Genomic DNA, 9,478 nt, shown 5'->3' on the forward strand with positions numbered 1-9,478 from the left:
AGCCCTCTGGGCTCAGGAGTAGGTGGGTGTGGGTGGCCCAGGGACCCATCCTCTCTGAGGCTTTGTTTTGGGATGCTGCTAATTATTTATTTTGGGTACACCATGAGGCATGCAGCAGGCAAGTTTGCCCTGGGGCCTGGTATGTGGTGCTGAGTGGGGTGTGTGTGTATGTGTGTGCCCCGGGGTGTCAGGATGTGGGGAGTCTGAACACTGGTCCCCCACTGAAGCACACAGATGCCCCAAGGTCAGTTGTTCAGCCTGGGCACAGCCCCTGCAGATGCAGCCCTCATGCAGCCCCTGCCAGGAGCTGCCTGATGTGGTTGGAGTGTAGGGAGGGGACAGTAGATAGTGTCACCACCTGCCTGACTGCAGCTGCCCTGTAGCATTAATGCCTGCCACTGCGGCAGTGGGGACCATGAGTCCATGTGGCAGCCAAGCTCAGGATGGCCTGGTGACTGTCCTATGGCCACACTGTATGGCAGGTGGCAGGCGTGCCTGTGTTCCCCCTGCTGCTCCTGTGCGTTTACTGCTTGTGCTCAGACCACTGTCACCTGGTCAGATCTGCCCACCTCAGCCTCCTTTCATCCCAGCTCCTGGAGCCGCAGGGACATAGAGGGGTGAGCAAGCCATGGTGCCTGTCACCGTTCCTGCGGGGCACCGTCATCCAGAGCTGAGGTTGCTCCCAAACGGAGAGAGCCAGAGGGTGGAGCACAAGCTGGAGGGGGCTGCGGGAGGCACGGAGAGGGATCCACATGGCTGCCCACTCCTGGAGGAAGACTGGAGCAGTGCTGGAAGCTGGCTGTCTCCCAGCCAGGGGTGGGAGCTGGAAGCGAAGGGGCAGGGCCTATGCCCTCCCCCACCTCCACCTCTGCTCACACAGCCCCAGGACCAGAGACGCCGTAGTGGTGCATTCTATCCTGTGACACAGCCACTTCCGCTGTTCAGGCACAAGCTTGCCCCAGCACCTGGCCTTACCTGGACTCCCACTGCCACACTGCCACACCGCCACACCGCCACACCGCCAGGCAGCTGCCACTCTCACATTTCACTGAAATATAATGCAAATGGCATTCCCAGCGCAGCTCCTGTGGCAGGATTATTCCATCTGCCTGGAGCCGCACCTGAGAGGCTTCCTGCACTTGAGTCTCTTCAGTGACCAGCAGACACAGGGTTGCACCTGAGGGATGGTCCCTAAAGATCCAGATACGGTCACATCTCCACTCTGCGCTGTGGGCTCAAGACAGTGCGGAAAATGGTCCTCGCCTGAGTTACAAGTACAGATCTCACTTGGGGCCCTCTGGGGGTGGAGCTCTTGGGTGGTCATCACAGCTGGACACCTGGGATGGTCTTCGCTGAGCTCAACACAGGTGGTACCTGGCCACACCCTCCAGGAAAGCCCCTGCAGCCTGGCCACTCCCATCCACAGTGCAGGAACAGATGGACTGAGCACGCCCAGGTCCTGAAGAGACGGTAGCTGCCTCCTCCCTTGAGGCCCAGAGCCCTCGGTGGCAGCTGGCTCAGGGATCCTCTTCCTTTCCAGACTGACAGCTTTCTCTCTTCTCCCCGTGCACCCCTGCCGGACTCTGCCCCAGGAGCTTCTGTCCTGCTCACTGTGTTTTGTTGCCGCTTGAATCTGCCTGGTTCCCCCACCCCCCCACCGCAATGCCAGGTCCTGCCTGCTGGCCCTGGAGAGCCTTCTCACCTCGGTTGGGCTTGGACGTCGCCCATGCCTGCCCTCATCTCGCAGCCCTCTGTTCTCCCAGGGCACCTGGCTCACATCTTTGCACTGGTCCTTACCACATCCTGCTGTCTTCTTGTCTGTCTCCCACAAAGGCAAGGGCTGAGGCTGTCTTTTTGCCTCTGTGTGTCCTACAGTGCCTGGTACCTGTAAGGCCATCAGGACATCTGTCTGTGAAGCCTGGTGCGTGAGGGCTTTGAGTGGAATGGAGAAAGTTTCTTGGACAGACCTGGCTGGGATGGGGCTTAGCGCTGCTCCTGGAGCTCACCTCTCTTTTGGGGTCTGGCCCCTTGATTGTGGCTGCCTATCCTGAACCCGCTGGGCTCCAAAGAGCTCCACGGAGGGGCTGGGCTGGCCCTGAGGCACTTTGCTGGGGGTCTTCTCCCAGTTCCAGTCCCATGTAGGCCACATGGAGGACTCCAGCTCACTGCCTTGTAGCGGGCTTCCTTGCCCTTGACAGTTGAGGCTGAGAGAGGTTCCATTTAGGGGTTTGCTGAGTCAGTGTTGGGGTTGTGGGCCTGACCTTGATCCTTGGTAGTGGACAGTCTTACGGGGTCTGGGGGCCAGTCAGCTTTGCTTTTCACTAAGGCCTTGAGCTGCTCTCCAGGGAACAGCTGTGTCTCCCGGGCTCCTAGTGACCAACAAGACAGGACCCTGCTGGGTGGATACACTGCTCTGGGCAGTCTATCCTAGATGTTCAAAACAGTGAGAGAAATCCAAAGCTCAGGGCTTTTCAAGGGGACGGTTATGAGGCATTTTCAGATAACTACATATTATAAGAGTGGTTAGTATGGAAAGTCATGGTTTAGTAACTTTCTTAAAAAGTCCTCATATAAGTGATCTTAAAGAATAAAAACTTATTTTTAAATCTTACTGCAGTAGCTCCAAAAATAAAGTGATTTTTAATAATTTATGTTCTCAGTCTAAATACAGTTGAAGCTCTTTTTCTGTCATGAACATTTGTTTTAAAAAAAAACCACAAAAGAATGCATCCTGAGACACTTGTTTAAATAATCAGTCCCATTATTTTACGATCACACCTTATAAGTGAATTGGGAGTCTGTGAGACCCATTGCTAAGAGACCAGAACCGAGGAATTCAGCACCGTTGTCTTGCTGTTGTTTTGAAATTAGCAGTAGCATTAGGTCTGGCTGCAAAAGACTTAGCACTAGCTGGCAAGGCGGCCGGGCTCCAGGGGAGCACTTGGGGAGGGTCTCTCAGCGCGACCGTATGTAACTCCAGCGCTTCCTTTCTCACCGAACCAGGTGACAGCAGCTAGAGGAACCAACGGGGCTCACTGATCTTCTGATCAGGTGAGGTCCCATCTGGCCAGGCTGGTAGTCTTGAGCCACTCAGAGGACTAGAACTCTTCCCTGGGGAAGAGACCATAAAGTGCTTCACTTAATGTTGTTATGGCTCAGATTCGGAGTGTCTCCCCCAAACCTCGTGTGTTTGGAGGGTGACTGCATCATGGGAGCGCCGTACTTATCCGTGGATCAGTTCACTGAGGAGTTCATAGCTGATTTGCTGCTGGGAGGTTGGGCCTGATGTCACTGGGGTCATGACCCGGAAGGAGTATCTCCCTTCTCAGGCGCTCCCTCCTCTCTGCTTCCGGGCTTCCGCTGCAGCAGGCCTTTGCCCCGTGCTGTTTTTGCCTTGGAGCCTACCTTCCAGCACTGATGGAGACTTCTGGATCTGTGAGCCAAATATGCCTCTCCTTTAAATTGTGGGTGTTGGGTATTTTTGTCCCACGGACAAGAAAGCACCTAAGATAAATGCTGTCCCAGGATCATAGAACTGTGACTTCTGCGGGAGGTTTGGCTTCATGTAGGGCTCCAAGTGACCGTAAGGGAAAATCATTCTTCAAAGGAGCGTGAGGGATGAGGATTAGGGCAAAGAGCGTCAGTGACATGATCTGCTGCCCTCCACCCTGCACCCTGGGCCAGCCCTTCTTTGCAGAGACTGGCAGATGGGATGAGCCCTGTTATGGCTGTGTATCAATGTCCCCCTAAATCCTCATGTAGTTGTGGGTGGGATTTTTTCAGAGGTGGCTGCATCTACAGCATGTGACGTACTGGGGGGAAGGATGGGTGATTGCTAAGTCAGTCTGCTGGTTGGTTTGGCACTGTCCTAAACCTGGTGGCCTAGGTAGAACACAAAGTGGGCAGAAAGACGCTGTTAAGCCCCCTTACTTTTCTACCTTCTGCCCACCACAAACCGCTTCTCCTCTGTAATGTCCTCTGCCATGTCACCCTGCCTTGGAGCCTGCTAATCATGACCTGAAACCTCTACAAACTGGGAGCTAAATAAACCTTTTCTCCTTTAACTATTTTGGCTCAGCCATGAGAAAAGTGACTAAGACAACCCCTATCCTGTGTAGCCTATGGTGTCTCCAGAGCCATGACATGTCCTGGGAGTACTGAACAGTGAGGTCTGCACTCTGGGTCGACCCACCTGTGACTTGTCCCTCTGTCGGCATCCGGCTCAGAGCAGGAGCTGACATCCACTCCTGCTGTCACCTCTCTCCCATGCCACCCTGGCTCCAGCTGGACACCCTTCCCCTCCATGGTCCCAGATACCCCAATCAAAGGCTGGTGCATGGCGCAGATGAGTCATGAAGATGCAATTTTCGTGAGCCTGAAGTTGCCCCTATGGATAGCTAGCAAACAGTGTAGCAGATGGTCTCAGATATTCCAGCCCCAAGCTCTTGGCCACCATCCTGTCAGCACCTTTCTCACTGGCCTGTGTCTGTCTTTGTCCTCCCAAAGCCATCGGATGTTGTCTAGACACACATCTGAGGGTCTGCTCAGGAGATGAATTAAGCGGCACCCTTAGAAGGGAAAACTGGCTGCAGTGAAGAGTTTTTTTAAATTAGCAAGCAGCTTCCCCCTAGTAGTAATCAGTGATGTGTAACGAGGCGTGAGTTGCAGAGATGGCGAACAGGGAGGAGGAGGGCAGCAGGACATAAATGAAGGGAGCGGGCCGGGGTGTGAGCCCCAGAGAGTTCTTGTGTGGGTCTGAGGCTGGCACTGGCTGGGCTGAGTGAGCGCAGCTGGCCTCGTTCTTTGGCAAGCCCTTCCTGCACCAGCTCTCCTTCTTCCTGAGAGTCTCGGAGAGGCCACTCTTGTCACCTCAAGAACTAGTGAAGGACTGAAGGGACTGAAGGGCTTCAAGAGCCATTGCTGATGAGAGACCCGCTCAGTGAGTGGGCTGGAGCAGGGCTTGGGGCACAGTGCCACTTGAGGAGCACAGTTTCCTCATGGCTTCCTGCTGCTGACCCGACCAGTGGGCCGGTGGGCATCGCATTCTGGATGACTGTCACTTTTGGGGCTTAGAAATGAATCAAATGCAGCAAAACTGCAGGTGACTTTGGCGAGCTGGAATTGACTGAGGCCAGGAGGACAGATGCTTACTTCTATATCTCTACGCCATCCTCCCAGATGACACCTCCCCAGCTCTCCATCCTGTGAGGGCCAGCATGGTGAAGTCTCCACCATGTTGGTCTCTACACAAAGCAGCCCCGAGGTGTGTGGCTGGCCACCACCAAGCAGGCCTCCCCATCTTGACTTCATGGCTGGAACCGAGGAAGGATATTTTTCAACTAAACAGATTTCTCCTGAGCACCATCTACACCCATGGGAAACCAAGAAAGGTCTCTAGAGAGCCTAGTCTCTGTCCTTCATACGTTAGTGCAGAATAATGACCCGGTGCCTCAAGTTCAGGGCAGTGAGGCTCCCCGGCATCCAGTCCTTTGCAGCCCGGAGTGGTGATGGGTGCAGGCATGGCAGTGTAGGGGGCAGCTGTGTCCACGGGAGCCTGGAGCTTAGCTGGGAGCACCTGAGAGGAGAAGAAAGTAACGGGACCTGCCCCGAGATGCATCCAGCAGGATCTCTTGGTCCTGCTCCTCCTCACTGTGTGTACCTGGCTCCCAGGAGCTTGGGCTACACCACGGCCCATCCATGACCCCTGTCAGCCCATGTATCACACCATGCCACGTTGTCCAGTGTCCAGTCCTTGTTGTAGGAGCTGTGTTGGGGAAGGCCCCTTCGGAATGAATGCTGTGTAATACGGATGCTGACACCAAGGGGATGTTCCCCTAATAATGATAGTATCCATGGCAACCATACACCAGTGATGAGGCGGTTTCTACTCCCTGCACATAGCCACATTCTTCCAGCCCCGTTTCATATAGGGGTGCCCATGAGGTGAGAGAAACCCAGCCAACTAGAGCGTGATGAGAAGGAGCTTTGGCCCACCCACTATCCCTGCCTTCAGCCTACTCACATCTCCTCTCCAGTTTTCCAGGTCAGTCTCAGCTTTTTCCCTGGCTATGGGGTGCTGCCCAGCTTCTGGGGAGGAGGCTCAGTGCAAGCTCCTGGTTCTTCTCTACTCTATGTTGGTCAAGTAGAGTTTATTTGGAGGGGGATCCTTCGGTCCTTTTTTAGCAGCAGAGGATATCGTTTACCTGTCATGATTCTGATTCTTGCAATAATTTTTTTCTTACAAGAATTCTGGAAGCCATCCCATGTAAGTCAAGGGGTCAGTGGACATTCTAGCTAGAGCCTTAGGAAAAACCATTTCCTTTCAGAGACACCTATGTGCTCCCTGGTTCCTTGGGATTCTGGTCTTACCTGTAGCTCATGCCCACATGACAGGTCCCAATGTGTCTCTTCTAATCTCTTCTTTGTTTCCCCCGGTGCTAGGGATGGGACACAAGATCTTGTGGATGCTGGGCAAGTGCTCTACCACTGAGCTGTACCTACTGTGCCCTCATTAGAATGTGCCTGGGAACTTTCATTTTTCTCACTGCACAGTCAGCAGGGGCAACAGATTTCTGGATTGGCGGAAAGTCTACCTCTTACTTATACTATAACTTTGCTGTCATGTTCTTTTCACTCTAAAGGAGAGTTTGCAAAAGGAGCTCTAGTAGTCCAGCCAATAACCACATTATAGTTGGTTTTGTTTTCAGAAGTCTTTAAGGGACAAAATTGGCCTGCTAGAGGAGGGTATTAGTCAGCTTTGTGTTACTACAACAAAATACCTGAGGGAGAGACTTAGAAAGAGAAAAGGTTTACTTAGCTCATGATTTTGGAGATTGAATGGCTCAGTTCTGGCAGAGGTAGCCGATGGTGGCAGATTCAGATCATGGCAAGAATGCCTGTTGGAGCAAGAACTCACATCTTCAACTAGGAAGTGTAGAGAGACTGAAAGACTGAAGTTCCATGGTCCCCTTCCAGAGCACACCCCAATAACCTAATCACCTCTCCAAAGGCTCCCTTCCTGGACTGTCTTTTCCCTCAGTGGTGCCACCCTGGGACAAAGCCTTTACTTATAGAGTTTCAGGAACATTTGGCATCCAAATGATAGCAAAAAGAATCCACAAGTTAGATTCTGAGACTGGATCTCAGACAGGACCGGCCTGATGAAAATTCAACCAAAGTTGCACAGTAATACACAAAAGTAGCAGTTATGGTTGTGGATGGAGGTGGCTCTGTGGGGTTAGGGAGACGACATGGCTCTTGGAGAATCAGCTCTGAGAGTAGCTAGGGATACAATAGCAGGAGCCACAGGTTTGCAGATGCCATAGCTGAAGGGATGTAGGGGGAGGGTGGACCACAGGTAGCCTAACTAGTGTAGTGTTCTGCGGAACTGGAGAGAGAAGGGGATTGAAGGTGAGTGGTACATGATACGTTTCTTCTTTTTTGTGTTCTAAGGTAGAGTTTAAATGTTCAGGTTAAGGGGTAAAAATTATGAAGCAAAACCCGATAGAAACCAAACTATTTTGGGGATAAATTTTGCTGGATGGTGTGCAAAAGGTAGAATATTTTAACATTGGCAAAATAAAATAGAAATGTGTGTTAGTCTTGTCTCCCTAACACAACTATAAATTTCTTGATGCTGCAGCTGAGATCTCAGTTGAAATGAAATGGGGTTTCTGAGAAAGTCTTTTGCCAAAGGTGTGTGTGGTGGACCAGCAGCAGGGTGATGAGCCTTCAATGTATTGCAACTGACATCCTTGCTCCTGGGCACAGGAAATATAAGCCTGAGGTTTTAATTTTGCTTCTTGTTGTCATTGTCACTTGTCACTGAGCTTAGTGAAACCCGGCTGCCTGATTGACAATGTCACAGCTGAAAAAGTGAGTGTTGTGGGTACTTGGCAGGTCACAGAGGCCTGGAGGCCCGATGGGCTGGGAAACAGGTGCCATAGGGCAATGACGTCAGGGTTAGAGGGCTCCTGGTTCCACCCACTCATGACAGAGACCCAGGGGCTGAGACCCAGGGAGCGTGCCCCAGGTCATACAGGTATTAGGAGCAGGACCAGGTCTTCTGTCTCTGTCCTTTCAAATGCCCAATGCATGACCGTCCCATCTCTTGGAATATACTTGTGTTGTATGTTACTACTCTTTGGGGACAAAGATAAAATGCTAGAGCCTTGGCAGATGGCCTGGGCTTGGGGTTCTCCTTGTGGGGCTGGAGCAGGATCTTACTGAGCCCTCCAGTTCATGTCACCCACACCTCCAGAAGGTTTTGCCCTTTTGGAGGAGAGAGGACAGTGGACTCTGTTTCAATCACTGTCTGCTTGGATACGCTGCATCTCATCTTAGCCCTCTGGCCTCTCGAGTCTCCCCACCCAACTCTCCATTGCTAGCTCCCTGGAAGCTGATATTGGACACAGTGATGGGTGAGGACAATTCTGGTTCAGAAGAGATAGAACCAGGCTATTTTGGCCTGCTGCATTGAGGCAGGTGTGCCTTTCCTCTGGCTCATGGTTTTCAGCCTGGGTGGTCTTGTCTCCTAAGACACATCAGTCAGTGTCTGAGTACATTTTTGGTTGCCACAGCTAGGATTGGAAGTAGGTGGGTTGTTACTGGTGTCCAGCAGGTAGAGGCCAAGAGGTTTGCGATGTACCTCACCAGGCATAAGTCTCCGCCCCCCTCTCTAGTGGTATCCAGCCTGAAGTGTCAATGCTGTGGACAGGAAGCCCTGCTTAGAACTGTGCTCCAGAATGTATTGGGGAAAGAGAATTTGACTCCTAATGCAATGTTTTATCACTGAAAGTGGTAACAGTCATTTATGTCTTCTATAGGTAGCAGAAAGAATATTTTGGGAAGCTGACTATACCTTGAGCCGGACATCCTAGGAGAAAGGTAGAATCTTCTTTGGGAAGAAGATGTGACTTTTGTTTAGAAATGTCTTCTAAACAATGAGGTCTGCTTGGTTATTAAGGACAAGGTCCCCAGACAGTGGCCTGGGCCAGTGAGGGCAGGCCAAAGATGATGTATTGATCATCTCTGCTTGGCTAGAACAAAACCTCTGCGATGCACAATTTAAAGGAAGAATGTTTATTGTGGCTCATAGTTCCAGAGGCCGCCGTGCTCCTCTGGCTCCAAGGTAGAGCTGCCCTAGGCCTGGTTGAGGAGAGGTGCTTACTTAACTCACGGCAGCCACGAAGCAGAGAGCAAAGGAAGAGCCAGAGAGAAAGGGATCAGGGACTGACAGAGTCCTTAAATCACGTCCCACGGTCCTAATGCTTAGCCTCTACATTTTTATCTGTTAGACACATCCAAAAGTACGCTTTACTAGTATTTTTTCCCCATAAATTTATTGAGAAACAAATAGCAACGAGACAGTTTCAAGCCAAACTGGTAGGACAGTTTCAATAATTAACACATTGTATGCATTCTTCCTAGTGGTTAATTGCTGTACAAGATGCGGACATGATATCCTACATACAAACAC

This window comes from Octodon degus, unplaced genomic scaffold (assembly GCF_000260255.1).
Source record: "Octodon degus isolate 3935 unplaced genomic scaffold, OctDeg1.0 scaffold00027, whole genome shotgun sequence".
NCBI lineage: Eukaryota > Metazoa > Chordata > Mammalia > Rodentia > Octodontidae > Octodon > Octodon degus.